Below are 18,422 nucleotides of genomic sequence, written 5' to 3' on the forward strand. Positions count from 1 at the left end.
GTTTCAGTGGAAAGTATTACCTCAGGGAATGCTTAATAGTCCAACTATTTGTCAGACTTTCGTAGGTCAAGCTCTTCAACCAGTTAGAGATAAGTTTTCAGACTGTTATATCTTTCAGTATGTTGATATTTTATGTGCTGCAGAAATGAGAGACAAATTAATTGACTGTTACACACAGTTCTGCAAGCAGAGGTTGCCAATGCAGGACTGGCAACAGCATCTGATAAGATTCAAACCTCTACTCCTTTTCATTATTTGGGGATGCAGATAGAAAATAAAAAAATTAAGCCACAAAAAATAGAAATAAGAAAAGCCACATTAAAAACATTAAATGATTTTCAAAAATTGCTAGGAGATATTAATTGGATTTGGCCAACTCTAGGCATTCCTACTTATGCCATGTCAAATTTGTTCTCTATCTTAAGAGGAGACCCAGACTTAAATAGTAAAAGAATATTAACCCCAGAGGCAACAAAAGAAACTAAATTAGTGGAAGAAAAATTTCAGTCAGTGCAAATAAATAGAATAGATCCCTTAGCCCCACTCCAACTTTTGGTTTTTGCTACTGCACATTCTCCAACAGGCATCATTGTTCAAAATACTGATCTTGTGGAGTGGTCATTCCTTCCTCACAGTACAATTAAGACTTTTACATTGTACTTGGACCAAATAGCTACATTAATTGGTCAGGCAAGATTACAAATAATAAAATTGTGTGGAAATGACCCAGACAAAATAGTTGTCCCTTTAACCAAGGAACAAGTTAGACAAGCCTTTATCAATTCTGGTGCATGGCAGATTGGTCTTGCTGATTGTGTGGGAATTACTGATAATCATTACCCAAAACCAAAAATCCTCCAGTTTTTAAAATTGACTACTTGGATTTTACCTAAAATTACCAGTCATGAACCTTTAGAAAATGCTCTGACAGTATATACTGATGGTTCCAACAATGGAAAAGCAGCTTACACAGGGCCAAAAGAGCAAGTAACCAAAACTCAATATCAATCGGCTCAAAGAGCAGAGTTGGTTACAGTCACTACAGTGTTGCAAGATTTTAATGAACCTATTTAATATTGTATCCGATTCTGCATATGTAGTACAGGCCACGAAGGATGTTAAGACAGCTCTAATTAAATATAGCATGGATGATTAGTTAAACCAGCTGTTCAATTTATTACAACAAATTGTAAGAAAAAGAAATTTCCCATTTTATATTACTCATATTTGAGCACACACTAATTTACCAGGGCCTTTAACTAAAGCAAATGAACAAGCTGACTTACTGGTATCATCTGCATTCATAAAAGCACAAGAAGTTCATGCTTTGACTCATGTAAATGCAGCAGGATTAAAAAACAAATTTGATGTCACCTAGAAACAGGAAAAAATATTGTACAACATTGCACCCAGTGTCAAGTCCTGCACCTGCCCACTCAAGAGGCAGGAGTTAATCCCAGAGGTCTGTGTCCTAATGCGTTATGACAAATAGATGTCACACATGTACCTTCATTTGGAAGGTTATCATGTGTTCATGTAACAGTTGATACTTACTCACATTTCATATGGGCAACCTGCCAGACAGGAGAAAGTACTTCTCATGTTAAAAAACATTTATTATCTTATTTTGCTGTAATGGGAGTTCCAGAAAAAATTAAAACTAACAATGGACCAGGATACTGTAGTAAAGCTTTCCAAAAATTCTTAAATTAGTGGAAAACTACACATACAACAGGAATTCCCTATAATTCCCAAGGACAAGCCATAGTTGAAAGAACTAATAGAACACTCAAAACTCAATTAGTTAAACAAAAAGAAGGGGGAGACAGTAAGGAATGTACCACTCCTCAGATGCAACTTAATCTAGCACTCTATACTTTAAATTTTTTAAACATTTATAGAAATCAGACTACTACTCCTGCAGAACAACATCTTACTGGTAAAAAGAATAGCCCACATGAAGGAAAACTGATTTGGTAGAAAGACAACAAAAATAAGACATGGGAAAGAGGGAAGGTGGTAACATGGAGGAGAGGTTTTGCTTGTGTTTCACCAGGAGAAAATCAGCTTCCTGTTTGGATACCAACTAGACATTTGAAGTTCTACAATGAACCCATTGGAGATGCAAAGAAAAGCACCTCCACGGAGACAGAAACAAACACCGCAATCGAGCACCATCAACTCACAAGAGAAAATGGTGATGTCAGAAGTATAGATGAAGTTGCCATTCACCAAGAAGGCAGAGCCGCCGACTTGGGCACAATTAAAGAAGCTGACACAGTTAGCTAAAAAAGGCCTTGAGAATACAAAGGTGACACAAACTCCAGAGAGTATGCTGCTTGCAGCTTTGATGATTGTATCAATGGTGGTAAGTCTCCCCATGCCTGTAGGAGCAGCAGCTGCAGCTAATTATACCTACTGGGCCTATGTGCCTTTCCCGCCCTTAATTCGGGCAGTCACATGGATGGATAATCCTATTGAAGTATATGTTAATAATAGCGTATGGGTACCTGGCCCCACAGATGATCACTGCCCTGCCAAACCTGAGGAAGAAGGAATGATGATAAATATTTCCACTGGGTATCGTTATCCTCCTATTTGCCTAGGGAGAACACCAGGATGTTTAATGCCTACAATCCAAAATTGGTTGGTAGAAGAACCTACTGTCAGTACCACCAGTAGACTAACTTATCACATGGTAAGCGGAATGTCACTCAGGCCACAGTAAATTATTTACAGGACTTTTCTTATCAAAGATCATTAAAATTTAGGCCTAAAGGGAAACCTTGCCCCAAGGAAATTCCCAAAGGATCAAAAGACACAGAAGTTTTAGTTTGGGAAGAATGTGTGGCCAATAGTGTGGTGAATTTGGAACTATTATAGATTGGGCACCTCGAGGTCAATTCTACCACAATTGCACAGGACAAACTCAATCGTGTTCCAGTGCACAAGTGAGTCCAACTGTTGATAGTGACTTAACAGAAAGTTTAGACAAACATAAGCACAAAAAATTACAGTCTTTCTACCCTTGGGAATGGGGAGAAAAAAGAATCTCTACTCCAAGATCAAAAATAATAGGTCTTGTTTCTGGTCCTGAACATCCAGAATTATGGAGGCTTACTGTGGCCTCATACTGCATTAGAATTTGGTCTGGAAATCAAGCTACAGAAATGAGATCGTAAGCCATTTTATACTAACGACCTAAATTCCAGTCTAACGGTTCCTTTACAAGGTTGTGTAAAGTGCCCTTATATGCTAGTTGTAGGAAATATAGTTATTAAACCAGACTCCCAAATTATAACCTGTGAAAATTGCAGATTGTTCACTTGCATTGATTCAACTTTCAATTGGCAGCACAGTATTCTGCTAGTGAGAGCAAGGGAAGGCGTGTGGATCCCTATGTCCAAGGACCAACTGTGGGAGGCCTCGCCATCCATCCATATTTTGACTGAAGTATTAAAAGGCGTTTTAAATAGATCCAAAAGATTCACTTTTACTTTAATTTCAGTGATTATGGGATTAATTGCAGTCACAACTACAGCCACTGTGGCAGGAGTTGTATTGCACTCTTCTGTTCAGACAGTAAACTTTGTTAATGATTAGCAAAAGAATTCTACAAGATGGTGGAATTCACAATCTGGTATTGATCAAAAATTGGCAAATCAAATTAATGATCTTAGACAAACTGTCATTTGGATGGGAGATATGGGAGATAGGCTCATGAGCTTAGAACATCATTTCCAGTTACGGTGATACTGGAATACGTCAGATTTTTGTATTACACCTGGAGTTTATAATGAGTCTGAGCATCACTGTACAGGGAAGAAAAGATAATCTCACTTTAGACATTTCCAAATTAAAAGAGCAAATTTTTGAAGGATCAAAAGCCCATTTAAATTTGGTACCAGGAACTGAGGCAATCGCGGAGTTGCTGATGGTCTCACAAATCTTAACCCTGTCACTTGGGTTAAGACCATCGGAAGTTCTACTATTGTAAATTTTATATTAATCCTTGTGTGCCTGTTCTGTCTGTTGTTAGTCTGCAGGTGTACCCAACAGCTCTGAAGAGACAGCGACCATCGAGAACGGGCCATGATGACGATGGCGGTTTTGTCCAAAAGAAAAGGGGGAAATGTGGGGAAAAGAGAGATCAGACTGTTACTGTGTCTGTGTAGAAAGAAGTAGACATGAGACTCCATTTTGTTCTGTACCAAGAAAAATTCTTCTGCCTTGAGATGCTGTTAATCTGTAACCCTGGCCCCAACCCTGTGGTTGCAGAGACATGTGCTGTGTTGACTCAAGGTTTAATGGATTTACCAAAGGGCTATGCAGGATGTACTTTGTTAAAAAAAAAAAGTGCTTGAAGGCAGTATGCTTGTTAAAAGTCATCACCATTCTCTAATCTCAAGTACCCAACACAATACACTGCGGAAGGCCACAGGGACCTCTGCCTAGGAAAGCCAGGTATTGTCCAAGATTTCTCCCCATGTGATAGCCTGAGATATGGCCTCGTAGGAAGGGTAAGACCTGACTGTCCCCCAGCCCGACACCCCCAGCCCAACACCCGTAAAGGGTCTGTGCTGAGGAGGATTAGTAAAAGAGGAAGGCCTCTTTGCAGTTGAGATAAGAGGAAGGCATCTGTCTCCTGCTCATCCCTGGGCAATAGAATGTCTCAGTGTAAAACCCAATTGTATGTTCTATTTACTGAGATAGGAGAAAACCGCCTTAGGGCTGGAGGTGAGACATGCTAGCGGTAATACTGCTCTTTAATGCACCGAGATGTTTGTATACATGCACATCAAGGCACAGCACCTTTTCTTAACCTTGTTTATGACACAGACCTTTGTTTACATGTTTTCCTGCTGACCCTCTCCCCACTATTACCCTATTGTCCTGCCACATCCCCCTCTCCGAGATGGTAGAGATAATGATCAATAAATACTGAGGGAACTCAGAGACCAGTAAGCACTGGTCCCCTGGGCCCACTTTTCTTTCTCTATACTTTGTCTCTTTCTTTTCTCAGTCTCTCATTCCACCTGACGAGAAACACCCACAGGTATGGACGGGCAGGCCACCCCTTCAGGTCTTGAACTTCTGCCTGTAGGTGATCCCCCTGCCTTGGCCTCCCAAAGTGGTGGGATTACAGGTGTGAGCCACCATGCTCGGCCTAAATGGTGCTTCCTAAATTAAAAATGGCGATTACTGGTAATCTTCACAAGAATAGTATTCACAGAATAATGGGAGCAAGTTCTGACTGAACCAGATTCAAAAGAATGAGAGAAGATAAAATACTGGCAAACTGAAACCAGCAGCACATCAAAAAGTTTATCTACCCATGATCAAGTGGGCTTCATCCCTGGGATGCAAGGCTGGTTCAACATATGCAAATCAATAAATGTAATCCAGCATATAAGCAGAACCAAAGACAAAAACCACATGATTATCTCAATAGATGCAGAAAAGGCCGTTGACAAAAATTCAACAGCCCTTCATGCTAAAAACTCTCAATAAATTAGGTATTGATGGGACATATCTCAAAATAATAGCTATTTATGACAAACCCACAGCCAATATCATACTGAATGGACAAAAACTGGAAGCATTCCCTTTGAAAACTGGCACAAGACAGGGATGCCCTCTCTCACCACTCCTATTCAACATAGTGTTGGAAATTCTGGCCAGGGCAATCAGGCAGGAGAAAGAAAGAAAGGGTATTCAATTAGGAAAAGAGGAAGTCAAATTGTCCCTGTTTGCAGATGACATGATTGTATATTTAGAAAACCCCATCGTCTCAGCCCAAAATCTCCTCAAGCTGATAAGCAACTTCAGCAAAGTCTCAGGATACAAAATCAATATGCAAAAATCACAAGCATTCTTATACACAAATAACAGACAGAGAGCCAAATCATGAGTGAACTCCCATTCACAATTGCTTCAAAGACAATAAAATACCTAGGAATCCAACTTACAAGGGATGTGAAGGACCTCTTCAAGGAGAACTACAAACCACTGCTCAATGAAATAAAAGAGAACACAAATGGAAGAACATTCCATGCTCATGGGTAGGAAGAATCAATATCATGAAAATGGCCATACTGCCCAAGGTAATTTATACATTCAATGCCATCCCCATCAAGCTACCAATGACTTTCTTCACAGAATTAGAAAAAAACTAAAGTTCATATGGAACCAAAAAAGGGCCCATATTGCCAAGCCAATCCTAAGCCAAAAGAACAAAGCTGGAGGAATCACACTACCTGACTTCAAACTATACTACAAGGCTACAGTAACCAAAACAGCATGGTACTGGTACCAAAACAGAGATATAGACTAATGGAACAGAACAAAGCCCTCAGAAATAATGCCACATATCTACAACCATCTGATCTTTGACAAACCTGACAATAACATGAAATGGGGAAAGGAATCCTTATTTAATAAATGGTGCTGGGAAAACTGGCTAGCCATATGTAGAAAGCTGAAACTGGATCCCTTCGTTACACCTTATACAAAAATTAATTCAAGATGGACTAAAGACTTAAATGTTAGACCTAAAACCATAAAAACCCTAGAAGAAAACCTAGGCAATACCATTCAGGACATAGGCATGGGCAAAGACTTCACATCTAAAACACCAAAAGCAATGGCAACAAAAGCCAAAATTGACAAATGGGATCTAATTAAACTAAAGAGCTTCTACACAGCAAAAGAAACTACCATCAGAGTGAACAGGCAACCTACAGAATGGGAGAAAATTTTTGCAATCTACTCATCTGACAAAGGGCTAATATCCAGAATCTACAACGAACTCAAATTTACAAGAAAAAAACAACCCCATCAAAAAGTGGGCGAAGGATATGAACAGACACTTCTCAAAAGAAGACATTTATGCAGCCAACAGACATATATGCAGCCAACAGACACATGGAAAAATGCTCATCATCAACTGGCCATCAGAGAAATGCAAATCAAAACCACAATGACATACCATCTCACATCAGTTAGAATGGTGATCATTAAAAAATCAGGAAACAACGTGCTGGAGAGGATGTGGAGAAATAGGAACACTTTTACACTGTTGGTGGGACTGTAAACTAGTTCAACCATTGTGGAAGACAATGTGGCGATTCCTCAAGGATCTAGAACTAGAAATACCATTTGACCCAGCTATCCCATTACCTGGTATATACCCAAAAGATTATAAATCATGCTGCTATAAAGACACATGCATACGTATGTTTATTGTGGCACTATTCACAATAGCAAAGACTTGGAACCAACCCAAATGTCCATCAATGATAGACTGGATTAAGAAAATGTGGCACATATACACCATGGAATACTATGCAGCCATAAAAAAGGATGAGTTCATGTCCTTTGTAGGGACATGGATGAAGCCAGAAACCCATTCTTAGCAAACTATTGTAAGGACAAAAAACCAAACACCGCATGTTCTCATAAGTGGGAATTGAACAATGAGAACACTTGGACACAGGAAGGGAAACATCACACATTGGGGCCTGTCATGGGGTGGGGGGAGGGGGGAGGGATAGCATTAGGAGATATACCTAATGTAAATGAGGAGTTAATGAGTGTAGCACACCAACATGGCACATGTATACATATGTAACAAACCTGCACATTGTGCACATGTACCCTAGAACTTAAAGTATAATAATAAAAAAGACAAAAAAAAAGAATGAGAGAAGAGCTGGAGTTAGGAAATATGGAAAATTCTTTTGTATTTTTCTGTAAAAAGTAGCAAAGAAATGGGGCTATATCAAGAGGAAAATGTGTGTCAAAAGACTTGTTTTTGGTTTTTTTCCTTTTAAGATAGAAGAAATTAAGGCATGTTTGTATGCTGATGAAAATTATTGTAAAAGGTATGGACAAGTTCATGTTAGAAGAGACAAAGGGCAATTGCTTCAACAGTGTCCTTAAAAATATGAGAAGGAATGGAATTCAGTATACAAGTGAGGGTACTGGGCTTAAGTAAAGGCACAAAAAGGTTACATGTCAATAGGAAAAGAGGTCGAATGAGTATAGATGAAGGTAGGTAAACACACAAAGAAGCAAGAAACTCTCTTCTCTTCTGCTAGCTTCAGTTTTCTCAGTAAAATCAGCTCAGGGAAATCATCTAAGAGCCAGGCAAGAGGATGAATAGTCATGACCATTATGTAACCAACAATTTAGCTCCTAAATAAACAAAAACTAGCAGACACACAGAGAAATTAATCACCGTCATAGTAGAGAATAGAATATAAACAGACCAGAAATAAAAACAAGGAAGACTATAACATAATTAATAATAAAGGAAGATAGATAAAACTGACACAAAATGTTTTCAATTATCACATTAGCATAAAACTAAAAATTATAATCCTAGAATTAAGTTATTAAGACAATTCTATATGATGTTTGTTATAGAAGGAAATAAAAATAAAATTTTAAAATTTTAAAACAATTTAGAGCCAAATAGCAAAAGAAACTTTGTATGAAATCCCATGAAATCAGCTAAAATTGTACCCAAGGAAATTTACAGTCTTAAGTGCATTTATTAAAAAATAAGAAATATTATAGTTAAGATTATTAAGATTTCACCTCAAGAAGTGACCAAAAAGCATAACTAAAAACCAAAATATAAGTGAGATAAAAATCAGAAAATGAGTAAATCAGAAATGTAGAAACAGCAGAAATAACTATCAAAATAAAAATACCAAAATTATTTGAAAATATCCATAAATAATACAAAAAAAGTGACGTGTGAAAAAAATTAGATTTAGCACAAATCCAAAGCACTGGAGAGAAAAAGGAAACCATAAATTTAGGAGTTAAAAAGTGTTTATGAGAGATTATGGGAGTGATGTCAGCAAGATGGCAGAAATAGGAGGTAACCCACTCATATCCCCTCACAAGAATTCTGCACCCATCCACAGATAAAAGTCTCTTTGCAGAAGCTTTGGAATTCAGGTAGGAGATTGTAAAACTCGAGTAAAGCCCAAGACCTAGGAGAGTCATTTTGAGAGTGCAGACTGGCACCCAGGTGGCTGATCTCCCATGCTGATCCCAGGTTCAAGCTTGAAAACGGCCCCATTCGCCAGAGGGCTTGGCTATAGCCCCATTTGGCCTTGGGCGTGCAATCAAAACCATCTGCCAAAAGGAATCTGCCAAAACCATCTGCCATGAGGAATCATGCACATTAGTGCCCAGGTGGAGAGTCTCTTATGCCTGCTGACAACAGTCCTGGTAGTGAACCTCACAGTTGCTCTGTGGCTTAGCTCCAGCCTCCTCAGCTGGGGTGCCAGCTCAGAACTGCTCATACAAGGATCCAGAGTAAGATTCATCTGTATCTCATGGTTTGGGAGTTGGAGTCTTCACGATGGGCTCACCAACCTCTGTCCCACATCAGACCTTGAGGAAGCCCAGTCTTTGCCTTGGGCCCTCCTGCAATAACTGGAGAACTATCCCCTCTGTGCAGACACGGTGGGAGACACACCCATGTGGGCTGAGATGGGCTCATCAGCTGCCATCCCACAGCACAGGGGTATCCAGGGGGTCCAGGCTCAGCTCCAGCACCTCCCACTGCAGTCAGGGAACTACTCCATCTGTGCATGGAAGCCTCTGTCCCACAGCAGATCCCAAGAGGGCCCAGTCTAAGCTCTAGCCCCTCTTGTTGTAGTCATAGAACTACCCCATCTGTGCAGAGACATGCTGGGAGATGTGCACCTGTCTAAGCCAACAAGTTAGGCTTGCCAGCCTCTGTCCAACAGCAAATCCTGAGGGGGCCCAGTCTCAGCTCCAGCCCTCTCACTGTAATTAGAGATCTATCTTGCCTGTGCAAGGAGACCTGCTGAAGGCACACCCGTCTGGGCCACCAGGACAGTCTTCTGGGCTCAGGTCCCTGTCTGGACTCCCATACAGCACCAGTATCCTTCTTGGGTTTTCTCTAGGTCCACCCAGGTGGGAGCCACAACAACCTTGGAGCCCTTGCAAGGCTAGTAGGAAGCCTGGGCTTAATGCCCTTTAATGCTGAGATGGATTCGGTGGTTACACGCTCAAGGGAATACAACAGATAGTCTGTTTACAATGTCTGGAAGGCCTTTGGAAGAAGAATGGGCACAAACAAAGCCAGACTGCGAACTTGATTGACTGACTGATTGATTGAGATGGAGTCTTGCTCTGCTGCCCAGTCTGGAGTGCAGTGGCATGATCTCAGCTCACTGCAACTTCTGCCTCCGGGGTTCAAGCAATTCTCCTGTCTCAGCCTCCTGAGTAGCTGGGACTACAGGCACACACCACCATGGCCAGCTAATTTTTGTATTTTTAGTAGAGATGGGGTTTCACCATATTGGTCAGGCTGGTCTCGAACTCCTGACCTCAGGTGATCCACCCGCCTCAACTTCCCAAAGTGCTGGGATTACCGGCGTGAGACACCAGGTTCTGGCCTGCAAACTCTTGAATAAATTGCCCAGTGCGCAGACATCACGGGTCCATAAACATCAAGAACATTCAGGAAAATATGAGCTCATCAAATGAACAAAATAAGGTGCTAATGACTGACAAAATCAATGTACAAAAATAAGTAGCATTTCCATAGGCCAACAGGAAACTGTGAAAAGGAAATCAATCCCATTTATGATAGATAGCAAAAAAAAAAAAAAAACAAGGAATAAATTTAACCAAAGAGGCAAGAGTTTTACAATGAAAACTACAAACATTGACAAAAGAAATTAAAGAGGAAACTATTAAGCGGAAATATTTTCCATGTTCATGGATCAGAAGAATTAACATTGTTAAAATGTCCATACTACCCAAAACAATCTACAAATGCTATGCAATCCCTGTCAAAATACCACCAATTGACACTTTGCACAGAAATACAAAGAATAATCCTAAAATTCATATGGAACCACAAAAGTCCCCAAACAGCCAAAGCAATTTTTTTTTTTTGAGATGGAGTTTTGCTCTTGTCACCCAGGCTGGAGTGCAACAGCACACTCTCAGCTCACTGCAACCTTCACCTCCCAGGTTCACGTGATTCTCCTGCCTCAGCCTCCTGAGTAGCTGGGATTACAGACGCCCGCCACCACGCCCAGCTAATTTTTTGTATTTTTAGTAGAGATGGGGCTTCACCATGTTGGCCAGGCTGGTCTCAAACTCCTGGCCTCAGGTGATCCACTTGCCTCAGTCTCCCAAAGTGTTAGGATTACAGGTGTGAGCCACTGCACCAAGCCACCAAAGCAATCTTGTACAAAAAGAACAAAGCTGGAGGCATCAAACTCCATGACTTGAAAATACACTACAAAACAATAGTAACCAAACAGTATGGTATTGGCATGAAAACAGACACATAGACCAATGGAACAGGATAGAGAACCCAGAAAAAAAAAAATCCAAGTATTTGCAGCCAACTGATTTTCAACAAGAAGGCCAAGAACACACATTGGGAAAAGGATACTTTCTTCAGTAAATGTTGCTGGGAAAACTGAATAGCCACCTGCAAAAGAATGAAACTAGACCCCTATTTCACCACTCAACTCAAAATGGATTAAAGACTTAAATGTAAGACTGGAAACTATGAAACCAGTAGAAGAAAACACAGGGAAACAGACATTGATCTGGGCAAGGATTTTTTAATAATACCTCAAAAGCACTGACAAATGCAAAAACAGATAAACGTACTACATCAAAGTAAAAAGCTTCTGTACAGCAAAGGAAATGAGAGTAAAGAGACAACCTACAGGCTGGGCGTGGTGGCTCACGTCTATAATCCCAGCACTTTGGGAGGCCGAGGTGGGCAGATCACAAGGTCAGGAGATTGAGACCATCGTGGCTAACACAGTGAAACCCCGTCTCTACCAAAAATACAAAAAATTAGCCAGGCGTGGTGGCACGCACCTGTAGTCCCAGCTACTCGGGAGGCTGAGGCAAGAGAATCATTTGAACCTGGCAGGTGGAGGTTGTAGTGAGCTGAGATTGCACCACTGCACTCCAGCTTGAGTGACAGAGCGAGACTCCATCTCAAAGCAAACAAAAAAGAGACAACCTACAGAATGGAAGAAAATATTCACAAACTATGCATCTAATAAGGCGTTAATACCAAGAATATATAAGAAAGTCACCTCAACAGCAAAAAAACAAATAATCTGATTAAAAAATAGTCAAAAGATTTGAACAGACATTTCTTAAGACATACAAATGGCTAACAGGTAAATGAAAAAATGCTCAGTATCACTAATTATAGGGAAATGCAAATGAAAGCTACAATCAGATATCACCTCACCGCTGTTAGAATGGCTATTAAAAAGACAAAAGATAACAAATGCTGGTAAAAATGTGGAAAAAGGGGGAACTCTTATATACTCTTGGTGGGAATGTAAATTAGCACAGCCATTATGGAAAATAGTATGGAGGTTTCTCAAAAAAGTAAACATAGAACTACCATATGATCCAACAATCTAACTACTGGGTATATATCCAAAGGAAATGAAATCAGTATGTCAAAGAGGCATCTGCATTCCCATGTTTACTGCAGCACTATCCACAATAGCAATAACATGGACTCGAACTCAGCATCCATCAAAAGATAAATGAATTTTCAAAAATGTGGTATATATGCAGAATAGAATACTATTCACCTATAAACATGAATAAAATCCTGTTATTTTTGACAACTTGGATGAAGCTAGAAGACATTATATTAAGTGAAATATGCCAAGAACAGGACAAATATCACATGATCTCACTCATATGTGGAACCTAAAAAAGTTGATCTCATATAAGTAGAGAGTAGAATAGTGGTTACCAGATGCTGAGGGGGTGGCTGGGAAGAGATTGGTCTATGGGTACAAAGTTATAGTTAGATAGGAGAAATAAGTTCTGATGTACTATTGCACAATAAGGTGACTATATAGTCAACAAAAATGTCCTGAATGCTTGCAAATAGCTAGAAGAGAGCATCTTGAATGTCCTAACCACAAAGAAATGACAAGTGTTTGAGGTGACAGATATGCTAATTATCCTGATTTGATAATTACACAATATACATATGTATAACACATCACACTGTAGCCCATAAATATGTGCATTATGTGTCAACTAAAAATAAAATAAAACTTTTAAAAGTGTTTATGAAAAAAACCTATTAACAACGCAACAGTAAATTAGAACCAGATGAAATAGATGAAAAACATGAAAAATAACCCATGAAGATATAATAACTGATATACAGCAATAACCACATAAAAAATTTAAATTTGAGCTCAGTGTCTGTGCTCCTAAAAGGCAATAGATACCTATGACTGATGATCATTTGTATCTGCTGGTCATAGTACCTATTATATCTAATATTCAAAGCAATAGATTCCAGTGACTGGTAGGTTTACTGGCAATATTATCCAAACATTAAAGAATATATAGGCCGGGTGTGGTGACTTACACCCATAATCCCAGCACTTTGAGAGGCCAAGGCAGGTAGATTGCCTGAGCCCAGGAGTTCGAGACTAGTCTGGGCAATGTGGCAAAACCTCATCTCTACAAAAACTACAAAAATTAGCCAGGCATGGTGGCACGTGCCTGTAGTCTCAACTAGGATCACCTGGGCTCAGGGAGGTGGAGGCTGCAGTGAGCTGTTATCGGGCCACTGCACTCCAGCCTAAGTGACAGAGGGAGACCCTGTCTCAAAAAAAAAGAAAAAAGGATATATAATTCCAATCATACATAACTGTTGTTGAACATATAAAAATATGGTAATCTACCCTAGTCATTTTACAAAGTTAAATTAACTCGTATAACAACATTGAAAAATGACCTTAGGAAAAGTAAGCCAATCTCGTGAACAAACAAAGGTAAAATTTTAAAATAAAATATTAGGAACATAGTATCTAGCTGTGTATTTAAGGGTAACACATCATGATCATATAAACTTTATCCCACAAATGCAGGAATAATTCAACATCAGAGTCCACTTTCCCACACAAAGAACTTAAAGAATAAAATAGCGTGATTTCAAGAAATGCAAAAAAATTTTTAATATATTCTAAGACCCGTTATTAAAAGTTCTCTAAAACTGGAATTAGGTAAAAACCTAGTTAAGAGTATTTACCAGATGCCTATAGAAATATATTTAATAGTTAAACATTAAAAACACTGCCAATAAAGTTTGAGAAAATATAAGAATGATTTGTTTTCAAATTCCGCTACAGGGTCCTACTGAATATAGTTGCCCTTTTTTAAAGGTACAAACAGAAAAGGAAGAGACCACATTTTGTATGTAGAGAGCAAAACTGTCCACCTAGAAATCCACTATAATCCACTGAAAAACTATTAGATATTTCCATAAGATTTTCAATGTATAGAAATCAACACTTTCTCATACATAATATATATCAGTATTAGCCATTTAGAAAATGTTACAGAACAAAATATTCCTATTCATATTATAAACAAAATGTACTGAGAAATTGCTTAAGAAATGTGCAAGATCTTTTAAGAAAAAACCATGAAAGTAATCCCAGCACTTTGGGAGGCCAAGGCAGGCAGATCACAAGGTCAAGAGTTCAAGACCAGCCTGGCCAACATAGTGAAACCCTGTCTCTACTAAAAATACAAAAATTATCTGGGTGTGGTGGCAGTTGCCTGTAGTCCCAGCTACTTGGGAGGCTGAGGCAGGAGAATAGCTTGAACCAGGGAGTCGGAGGTTGCAGTGAGCTGAGATCACGCCACTGCACTCCAGCCTAGGTGACACAGCGAGACTCTGTCTCAAAAAAGAAAAAAAGAGCTTGCAGTGAGCCGAGATTGCGCCACTGCACTCCAGCCTGGGCGACAGAGCGAGACTCCGTCTCAAAAAAAAAAAAGAAAAAAAGAAAAAACCATGAAAAGAAAAGCAGATTTAGCATGTTCAACAATAGAAGGATTCAATATTGTTAATATGTAAATGGTACATCCGATTTCTTAAAAAAACACCAATAAATACTGGAAAAATATGACAAATGTCCTTTTAAAAGTATGTGAAGCATAAAAGAAAGTAAAGAAGATCCAGGGGTGCTACAATGAAGTAGGAACCAGAAAGTAGAGGGGATAAATATGCTCTGAAGTTACAGTTACCCTTGGGATATTTGTTGATTTTAATTACCTAGATGTTTGTATATTAATGGCCTGAAAAAACTGAACAGGCAAGACCTTTCCTCCACAAAAGAGCAGGGATTACAAATAAACCTCTTTACAAAATTGGAAATAGTCAAGACATAAAGTTCAGAGAAAGAAAAACAAATCCAGCAAACCTTAAAGGAAAATGACAAGGGACTTTTCAGTCTTGACCTGGACTCTCAAAGAAAAGGAGAAAAAAAGTGCTATGGATAATTCATCATTACACAAGAGTCCCCATGGATACAAGAAACAGCAAAATTAGACCTGTTTCCCAGAAATTGGGGTTGTATGACACATAAGTGCTGGAAATATATGAAAGTATAAGATAAAAACCATGAGAAAGGGACCAGTTAAAAAAAAAGATCTGGGAGAGGGGGAGAACATCAAACATCTAGAAGTGAAACAATATAATCAATTACATTTAAATCTTTAAGAAAAAAATCTTAAAAGCAGCCAGAGAAAATACAGATTACTTACAAAAGGAATAACAATGAAACAGATGGCAGACTTCTCAAGAGCAACAATAGAAGCCAGAGGACAGTGGAATAATATCTTCAGAGTGCTGAGAAAAAAATAATTGTTAGTATAGAATTTTATACCTAGTTAAATCATCAGGCAAGAATGACAGTGAAACAAGGTTATTTTGCAACAATGGGTCGGGCGCGGTGGCTCACGCCTGTAATCCCAGCACTTTGGGAGGCCGAGGCGGGCGGATCACGAGGTCAGGAAATCGAGACCATCCTGGTTAACACGGTGAAACCCCGTCTCTACTAAAAATACAAAAAATTAGCCGGGCGCAGTGGCGGGCGCCTGTAGTCCCAGCTACTTGGGGGGCTGAGGCAGGAGAATGGCGTGAACCTGGGAGGCGGAGCTTGCAGTGAGCCGAGATTGCACCACTGCACTCACGGCTGGGTGAAAGAGCGAGACCCCGTATCAAAAAAAAAAAAAAAAACAATGACAAAAATAAACACTTAGAGCATTTATTAACAATAAGACAGGCCGGGGGTGGTAGCTCACACCCGTAATCCCAGCATTTTGGGAGGTGGAGGTAGGTGGATCACCTGAGGTCAGGAGTTCAAGACCAGCCTGGCCAACATGGCGAAACCCCGTCTCTACTAAAAATAAAAAAATTAGCTGGGCATGGTGGCAGGTGCCTGTAATCCCAGCTACTGGGGAGGCTGAGGTAGGAGAATTGCTTGAACCCAGGAAGCGGAGGTTGCAGTGAGCCGAGGTCGCGCCACTGCACTACAGCCTGGGCAACAAGAACGAGACCCTATCTCAAAAAAAAAAAAAGAAAAGAAAAAAGAAGAAAAAAAAACCAATAAGCCTTCCCTAATGTATTTCATGATAAATAAAATATCCCAGAAGGTATAATGGAAGAGGAATAGCATACAAATAAAAGATAATTACATCAACAAATCCACAAGCAAACATTGCCATTATGAAACAAAAATAATGCCCATTTTGTACGTTAAAAAAAGAACAGAAGTAAAATACCAGACAACAATACCAGATTGGAGAAATAGATCAAAGTTAAAGCACTCCAATATCCTTTACGTTATCTTAAGGAAAGTTAGACATGAATTTTAGACTTCACTAAATTATGTATTTGTAAAGTGACACAAACAATAATGATAATAATTAAAGTACCAAAACAGGCAGAAATACCCCCAAAGTATTTAAATTCACTGGCAATGGCAGAAATGTTCTTCTGTTTTTCATCTACAAATCAACAAAGATATTTCCTTTTTTTTTTTTTTTTTGAGACAGAGTCTTGCTCTATCGCCAGGCTGGAGTGCGGTGGTGCGATCTCAGCTCACTGCAACCTCCGCCTCCCAGGTTCAAGCGATTCTCCTGCCTCAGCCTCCTGAGTAGCTGGGATTACAGGCATGCGCCACCACACCTAGCTAATTTTTGTATATTTAGTAGAGATGGGATTTCATCATGTTGGCCAGGATGGTCTTGATCTCTTGACCTCGTGATCCTGCCCGCCTTAGCCTCCCAAAGTGCTGGGTTTACAGGAGTGAGCCACCATGCCTGGCCTCAACAAAGATATTTCTAAGTGATAATAGCCACTATTGATAAAGTATATAATAGGTATACATTGCTGGTATACTTCTGATAAGAATTCTGTGACAATAAAATATATATTTGACATAGAGATGTCAATTTCTTATCTCTCCTTAGAACCTCAACTAATTGCCACAATGGTTAACAATTTATTTCACGGTAGATACTATTATTTATATGTCTGTTTTTCAACTTGCTGGCCTTGAAATCCTAGGGGTGGAGATAGAGCAAGTTTATTGCAAAGCAATATGGAAACCAAATATTGTATGTGGACTGAATAAATATGTTTTAGTATCCATCAAAATATATAATGTCCATTAAATATATAATTTTTCAGACACAATTACAATGAATAAAAACTATAAAATATCATTGACATTAAAAGGAATTAGGTACATATGATAAAATTTAAAGATAACTTCTAAAAATATATAAATACTGTATGTTTTCCAAATAAAACAAGGGGGATAATGGAGTTGCAAAAAATAAAACAAGATTGTATCCACCCTGATTAATGAGGGAGAAATTTTTTAAGCCCATAAGATAAAAAGAGGAAACAAAAAGCATAGAGGATAAATAAATCCAAGTGTTTTGGTAATAAATTAAATGGAGTGAACATTCAATTAAAAAAAATTCTCAGATAATACCACTGTGCAGTGGTTATCAAACACGGCTAAACATTTGAAAAACCTAGAAAATTTCAAAAAATAATGATACTTGTGTACCATGCCTGGAGATTATTATTTAATTGGTCTGGGGTGTGACCTGGGCTGTGGAATTTTTTAAAAGACCATAGCTATTTCTAAAGTACACACAAGTTTGGCAACCATTTCCATATTATTTCTGCACAATTCAATGGCTTTTAGTATACCCATTGAGTTGTGCAACAATCACAACAATCTAATTTTTAAACATTTTTTCACCCCCAAAATAAATGCTGTCTGTGCTCATTAACAGTCACTTCTCATCTCCCCACTCCTCATTCTCCATCCGTTCTACCTCTTCCCCATCCCCAGTGCTGGGTAACCAGTAACTACTTTCTGTCAGTATAGATTTGCCTGTTGAGGACATTTCATATAAACGCAATCATATAATATGCAGTGTCTGTATTTGGCTTCTTTCACTTGGCATGGGATATAGTTGGGATGTTTGTCCCCTCCAAATCTCATGTTGATGTAATCTAATGTTGAATGTAATCCCCAGTG

The 18,422-nt window shown here is 39.1% G+C and overlaps 2 protein-coding genes across 23 annotated transcripts in view; one reads left to right on the top strand and one right to left on the bottom strand.

Moving 5' to 3' along the window:
* Positions 1-5,001, top strand: part of LOC129466307 (zinc finger protein 585A) — a 111,118-nt gene extending 106,117 nt beyond the window's left edge. Inside the window, exon 7 of the transcript XR_008652107.2 lies at positions 4,040-5,001. The gene's annotated coding sequence lies outside the window, so the exon portion shown is untranslated. The remainder of the gene's footprint in view (positions 1-4,039) is intronic.
* ZNF420 (zinc finger protein 420) overlaps positions 1-18,422 on the bottom strand; it is a 114,152-nt gene that overhangs the window by 11,930 nt on the left and 83,800 nt on the right. For 3 of the 22 annotated variants that reach the window (XM_055247874.2, XM_063621265.1, XM_063621263.1), the window contains exon 2: positions 15,625-15,709. The exons of the other annotated variants lie outside the window; for them this stretch is intronic. The gene's annotated coding sequence lies outside the window, so the exon portion shown is untranslated. The remainder of the gene's footprint in view (positions 1-15,624; positions 15,710-18,422) is intronic. 22 annotated transcript variants of the gene reach the window in all.

The sequence above is a fragment of the Symphalangus syndactylus genome, chromosome 17 (genome assembly GCF_028878055.3).
Source record: "Symphalangus syndactylus isolate Jambi chromosome 17, NHGRI_mSymSyn1-v2.1_pri, whole genome shotgun sequence".
NCBI lineage: Eukaryota > Metazoa > Chordata > Mammalia > Primates > Hylobatidae > Symphalangus > Symphalangus syndactylus.